Below are 6,594 nucleotides of genomic sequence, written 5' to 3'. Positions count from 1 at the left end.
TCTAGTCGGGAGTGGTGCTGACTGAAAACAGATGATTTGGAGCGATTCGCGCGCCATCTGTTGGTCATTCTAAGGACTTATTGAACTACCCTCGTACCTAAATTAGCTTTATTTTAAGGAACTTATTTCCCTATTTTGGAAGAAAAATCACTCTATTTTCCCCGTTTTTTAAGATGATTTTCTGAGTAGGATCGTGGAAATTTACTTTCAGACTTGACACGGATGAAAAAGACGAAGTATCCTCCACGGTATCTTACCTTTCGGATCTGTCTGGGCTCTCCGACCTCTCTGGTGAAGGAGAATCCAGTCATCACTGGAAAAGCGCTTCCACGTGGGTCCAGAAACAGATGTTGATGGGAGCTGATCCCCGGGAACTTATACAACATCTCTTCATGGAGTCCACGCCTATTCCAGAACAAGTTGATGACCTCACCTTATGGAAGGTACGATTCATTCTTAGAAAAATAATTTTTTTCAACTAATTTCTAACTTTACAATTTACCCTATTCCCCCGTTTTCAAAAAACCATTAACGTTTTCTCTTATTTTTCACTTTAATTCGAACTGATTTACTAGAAGCTAATAAGAAAATCATACTTTTTTTTGGTGTATGGGTCAAAATATCTCAAGTGTGCCATTTTTAAATCAATAGTTCTATTTTCAATCATTTTATACAGTTTTTGATTCTTTTTTATATTAAAAAGAACTCCCCTAAAATATTTTTGCAACAAAATTTATTTTTTAAAAAGTTTTTAACAATCATTTTTTTCAAAAATGGATTACTCGCGAATGGTTCATCGAACAATGATTAAATACTGAAAATAAATTCCACTATTTCGTGTAAGTTTCAATGAATTTAAGTTTAAATAAACTTTAATTAATGTGTGTAGTAACAATTTTTCCATTTGCATGAATAAAAACTGAGTTGCAAATGAAAACACTCAAAGTGGAACTGTTGAATTTCAAACTTTAAAAATTGAAGTTTAAAAGTTTTTTCATTCCATAGTTTTGTATTTAAATCTGAGCTAAAAGATTCAGATTCAGTTCTAAAAATATAAATCAATCAATGAATTAAAATGTTTTCAAAATTATATCATTTAAAGCAATTTTAAGCCAGAAACATAAAAATTGAACGATTACATTTTTTTATAAACTTAGAACTTCTTAAATTAAAAGTTAAATTATGTATATTTTGAATGGTTACAAAAATCTTGAAAATGCTTCCAAATTTTATTTGAAAATCTTGAAGCATCTGCATGTTTGCATTTTTTTTTAATTTTTAATTTTTGAAATTACTTGAGAACATTTAAACATCCTTTAAAATGAATCCAATTTTTTTTTAATCCTATCAAATTAAACACTTCTTTAAATCTTCAACATTCATTTTTGATAATTTTGTAAATCTTTCTAAATATTTTAAAATAATTAATTGAAATTATCTTTTAAAATTAAAAATCATTTTCAATTTTCATAGGAAATGTTTTTTAATCTTCTGAAGCCATTCAAAATTCTTAGAAAGCTTTGAAATTTTTTGTTCGTAATCTTCCAAAATCTATATTTTGTTTTAAATTGAGCCGTGGGCTATTTACACTGAAATTTTACAACTAATAGCCGGATTTTGTCGGTACACGTAGACACTTTGTTTAAATTATTTCAAATTTTAAATTGAATTTGTATATTTTCTTAAACTTATAAATATTTCTTCAACTTCCTTGATTTTTTAAAAGAATAATATGTGTTCAATTCTTATTTACACATCGAAATTCAAAAGTTTGACTTGCAAAGAAATTTTTTTAAGTAGAACAATTAAAATGTAACGTTCAAACTAAAAATCAACTAAAAATATTTTAAATCTAAAATCTTCGATTGCAAATGCTTCTAATTTTTAATGGCTTAAATTTTAAAAAATGAATTTTAAAATTGTTAAAAATAAAATGTACACTAACAATTAAAATCTAAAATTAAATATTTATTAACCCAACTTTCAGATCAGTTTTTAAATAGTAAATATTTCATGTCAAAATTAGTATACAAATTGAAACTTAATTATTTGACATGGAAAACCTTAAATCGTTAAAATTTCAAAGAACTTTTAAACTCTGAATGTTACCATTTTAATTGTTATTTTCAAAAGAATTTTCATTTGTGAGTGAAATTGTTAATTTTTGATATATAAATAACAATTGCACACTTATTCTTTGTAGAAATAATTGAAGTAATTTTAAGAAATATTTACAAGTTTTGAAAAGATTTAAGATTAATTTAAACCATTTAAAATTGTTTCAAATAATTTAACGAAATATTTGTATCGATAAAATTCGGCTATTCGTACTGAAATTTTGGTGCAAATATCAACAGTCTAGTTTAAAAGAAAATGTAAATTTTTGCATATTTAAAAAAAAAATTTAGAAGCTTTTTAAGCAGAGCTTCAAAACAATATTTAAAAAGATTTTAAAGGATTTCCAAAGTTGTCAAAAAAGAATCTGGAAGATTTCAAGGATTTTTTTTTTTAATTTTCAGGATTTTCTAAAAATCGTAGGGCAAATTCGATTCATTTTAACAGATATTTAGAAGTACGGAAAAAAATAAAAAAACAATTTCAAATTTAAAAAATGTAAAACAATTTTTAGATTTTTCAAGATTTTGAAACACAATTTTGAAACTTTTCAAGGGTGTTTAAACTACTCAAGATGAAAATAATTTGAGAAGTGTTCAGTTTTGAAAATTTATATTTTAAAATTTTTAATGTCTAGCTTAAAATTGCTTAAAATATTATAATTTTGAAAATTTTAGAGTTAATTGATTGGTTCTTTTATTTCTAGAGAGTTGGAAATCATAATGTAGATATATATTTTTAGAATTGAATTTGAATCTTTGAACTCTTATATAATTTATAAAAGTACTTCTATTTTATATTTTTTCATTTGTATTGACAATTGAGTACATTTTTTTTGAATTTTTAGCTTTAAAATTCGAATTTTTTAAGTGTACTAACCGTGAAAAATATTTGCTAACCGGGAAATGACCGGGAATTTTTATCGTCGATTGAAAGGACCACCCTGATAAATCTCCATTATTTTAATAACAGCTATTCAATTTTTTTATTGAAAATTCATCTCTTTTGGTTTAAAATTCAACTAATAGGTTGAATGTTTGAACCGATTTGTTAAAAAAAAAAATACTTTTTTGGTAGAAAATTAATATTCTTGGTTTAAAATTTCACTATGCTTTGTTAAAGATTAAACTATTTTATTAAAAATTCAGTTTTTATGTTGAAGCTTCATCTTTTCAAATAAAAATTCATCTTTTTGTTGGAAAAATGAAATTTTGATTGAATTTTTTTTTTCTATTTAAAAACTAATTTTTTCAATGATCATATGATTCAACTTTTGGTTGAAAATCGATTTTTTTAGTTGATAATGGATCTATTTTGTTGAAAATTCATCTATTTTATTAGAAAACTAATCTTCTTGGTTAAAAAAAATTCATCTTTTTGATTTGGAAGGTGGAAGAATTCTTTTACAGACGGAGAAGTTTAATCAATTGTCAATTTTTTAAACCAAACGATCATTTACAAAATAAAAAATTTTTTGTTTACTACCAAACAATTTTGTAGTGTAAAGTATACTTCGTAAAAGTTTTCATAACTTAATTTCGATGAACCGTTCCCGAGTAATCCATTTTTGAAAAAAAATGTTAAAGAACTTTGAGAAACTTGAATTTGAATTGTTCTTTTGCTTTTTAAAAAGTTGGAAGTTATAAAAGGATTGAAAAATAATTAAAAATTTGAAAAGGTTTCAAAAGATTACCAAAATTGCCAAGAAAAAAATGAGAATAGAAGATTTGAAGGCAATTTTTCTAATCGTGCAGAATTTAAAAAAATCTGTAAAGAAAAATATAATTTAACAAAATATTTCCAAGATTTAGAAATTCAGACAAACAAAATAATAAATTAAGAAAAATTAGAATTATTTTAGCAGTTATTCAGGCGGTTGAAAAGTTTTAAAAGGGTTAAAAAATAATTGAAAAGTGTAAAAAAAAGAACCCTAGATTTTCAGGCACTTTTTCTAATAATGCATGATAATTCTGATTCTGCAAATTCAATCATTTTCTTGAAAATTAATCCCTTGTTAGAAATTCAATATTTTTTGGGTAGAAATACAAATGGTTGAATAAGAATTAATCATTTTTGGTTAAAAATTTAATTATTTTTATTAAAGATTGAATTTAATTCATTTTTTTAAATATTTAAAACCGAAATCTTTTCCCATTAATCTGGTTAAAAATTGTTTTATTTTTTCTGTTGATTATTTATCCCTTTCGTTGAAAGTTTAGCAATTTTCTTGAGAATAGTTTTTAAAAATTAAACCAGTTTTGGTAGAAATTTAATCTTTTTTGTTTAAAGAGTCAACTTTCTGTTTGAAGATTCATCATTTTGGTTGTAAATAGCCAAATTTTTTCCTTATAATTAAATCTTTGTTGTATAAAAATTCGACCGTTGGGTTGAAAATTCAATGAATTGGTTGAAAATGTATATTTTTTTAAAGAAATGTATATTATAAAATTAAAATTAATCTTTTGGTAGAAATGTAAATTCTTGGTTAAGAATTAATATTATTTGGATAAAAATTAAATTATATTTTTAATAAATTATAAATTTAAATTGTTAACAACTATGTTAATTCATTAAAATTAAAATCTTTTTCAATTCATTTGATACAAAATTCTTTTTTTTTCGGTTCAAGATTCATCGATTTGGCCAAAAAGTTAACTATTTCCTTGAAAATTGTTTTTAAAAATTAAACTTTTGTGGGAAAAAATTTAATTTTTTTGAATAAAAAATCAACTTTTATGGTTGAATATTCATCTTTTTGGTTGAAAATTGAATTATTCTCGTGAAAATTCTTTTTTGGTTTAAAATTTGAATTTCCCGGATGAAGATTCAACAGTATTCCGAAAAATTCGCCTTTATAACTTTAAAATTCAACTGTTTAGGTGTAAAAATGCAACTGTTTTTCGTTTAAGTTGAATATCTGTTGTTTAAAAATTCGACCATTTGATTGAAAATGAATCTTTTTGTTAAAAATTCGTATTTTCTGATTGAAAATCCAATTTTCTTTATTAAATTATTTCTTTCTTGACTGAAATTTTTTCTTGGTTCTTTAAATTCAACCCTCTTTTTGAAAATTGATCTCTTTTGGCAGAAATTTCATCTATTTGGGGTAGAAAAGCAACTGCTTGGTTAAATTTTTTTGATTAAAAATTAAATTATTATGTAAAAAATTGAATTCAACTTTTTTTCATTAAAAATTAAAATATTTTTATTAATTTGGTTAAAAATTCTTTTTTCGGTCGAAGATTCATCCCGTTGGTTAAAAATTAAACAATTTTCTTGAAAATTCTGTGTTGTTAAAAACTTATTTCTTTTGGAAGAAATTCAATATTTTTTGGTTAAAAATTCAACTTTTCTGGTTGAGGATTCAAGTCATAAACAATTAGCCTTTGTAGCTTAAAAATTAAATTATTTGTATGAATATGAATTTTTTTCTTACAAATTTTGTATTTTCTAAATAAAAATTCAATTTTCTCTGTAAAATATTTATTCTTCGGCTGAAAATTTTTTCTTGGTTCTGCAAATTCCACCCTTTCCTTGAAAATTTATATCTTGTAATTTTTGGGTAGACAACTGCTTATTTAAAAATTCAATTGTTTTGTTAAATATTTAATTGAATTCAACTGATTTTTTTCGGTTGGACTATCAACTATCATGTTTTTCGTTTAAAATAAACTTTTTTATTGTAAATTCAAGCGTCTTCTACAAAATTGGCCTTGTTTTCTTAAAAATTCATATTTTTGTAGTGAAAAGGAATTTTTTTGCTGAAAATTTAACTATTTCTTTTGAAAATTTGTTTCTTTCGGGTTGAAAATTATTTAATTTTTTTAAATTGAAAATGAAACCATTATTCCAATTGAATATTCCATAATTTTAGATAAAAATTCATCTCTGATTAAACATTCTTTTGTTTTTGATTAAAAATTTAATTATTCAATTTTTGGTTAAAAAATTATCTTTTTTGTTGAAAATTCATATTTTTGGTTAGGAATAAATCTTCTAAGTTGAAAATTAATCTTTTTGGTCAAAAATTTAAATATTGTAGTTAAAGATTCATCGTTTTAGTTTGGAAATTCATATTTCTGATTGAAATTTTAACTATTCTAGTCAAATATCTGCAATTTTAGTCGAAAATTCATTAAAGTTTGAAAAACTATTTTTTTTAAAGTTAGTTTTTTTTGTGAAAAGTAATTTTTTTAACTGTAAATGTAACTTATTCAACTGTTTTTATTTTTAAATTTAAAATTGAAATCTTTTTCTGTTCGGTTAAACAATTTTTTTTTGGTTGAGAATTCGTCCTTTCGGTTTAAAATTAAACTATTTGTTTGAAAACTCTGTTTTGTTGTTAAAAATTAATCTTTTTTGTAAGAAATTTAATCTTTTTTTTATTGAAGATTCAACTATTTGGTTGAAAATTAGTCTTTCGTGATTTACAATGAATTTTGTGTTAAAAATTCATATTTTAGGGTTGTCAAATTTAAC

This window comes from Belonocnema kinseyi, chromosome 8, assembly GCF_010883055.1.
Source record: "Belonocnema kinseyi isolate 2016_QV_RU_SX_M_011 chromosome 8, B_treatae_v1, whole genome shotgun sequence".
NCBI lineage: Eukaryota > Metazoa > Arthropoda > Insecta > Hymenoptera > Cynipidae > Belonocnema > Belonocnema kinseyi.
This window is presented reverse-complemented; position numbering follows the sequence as displayed.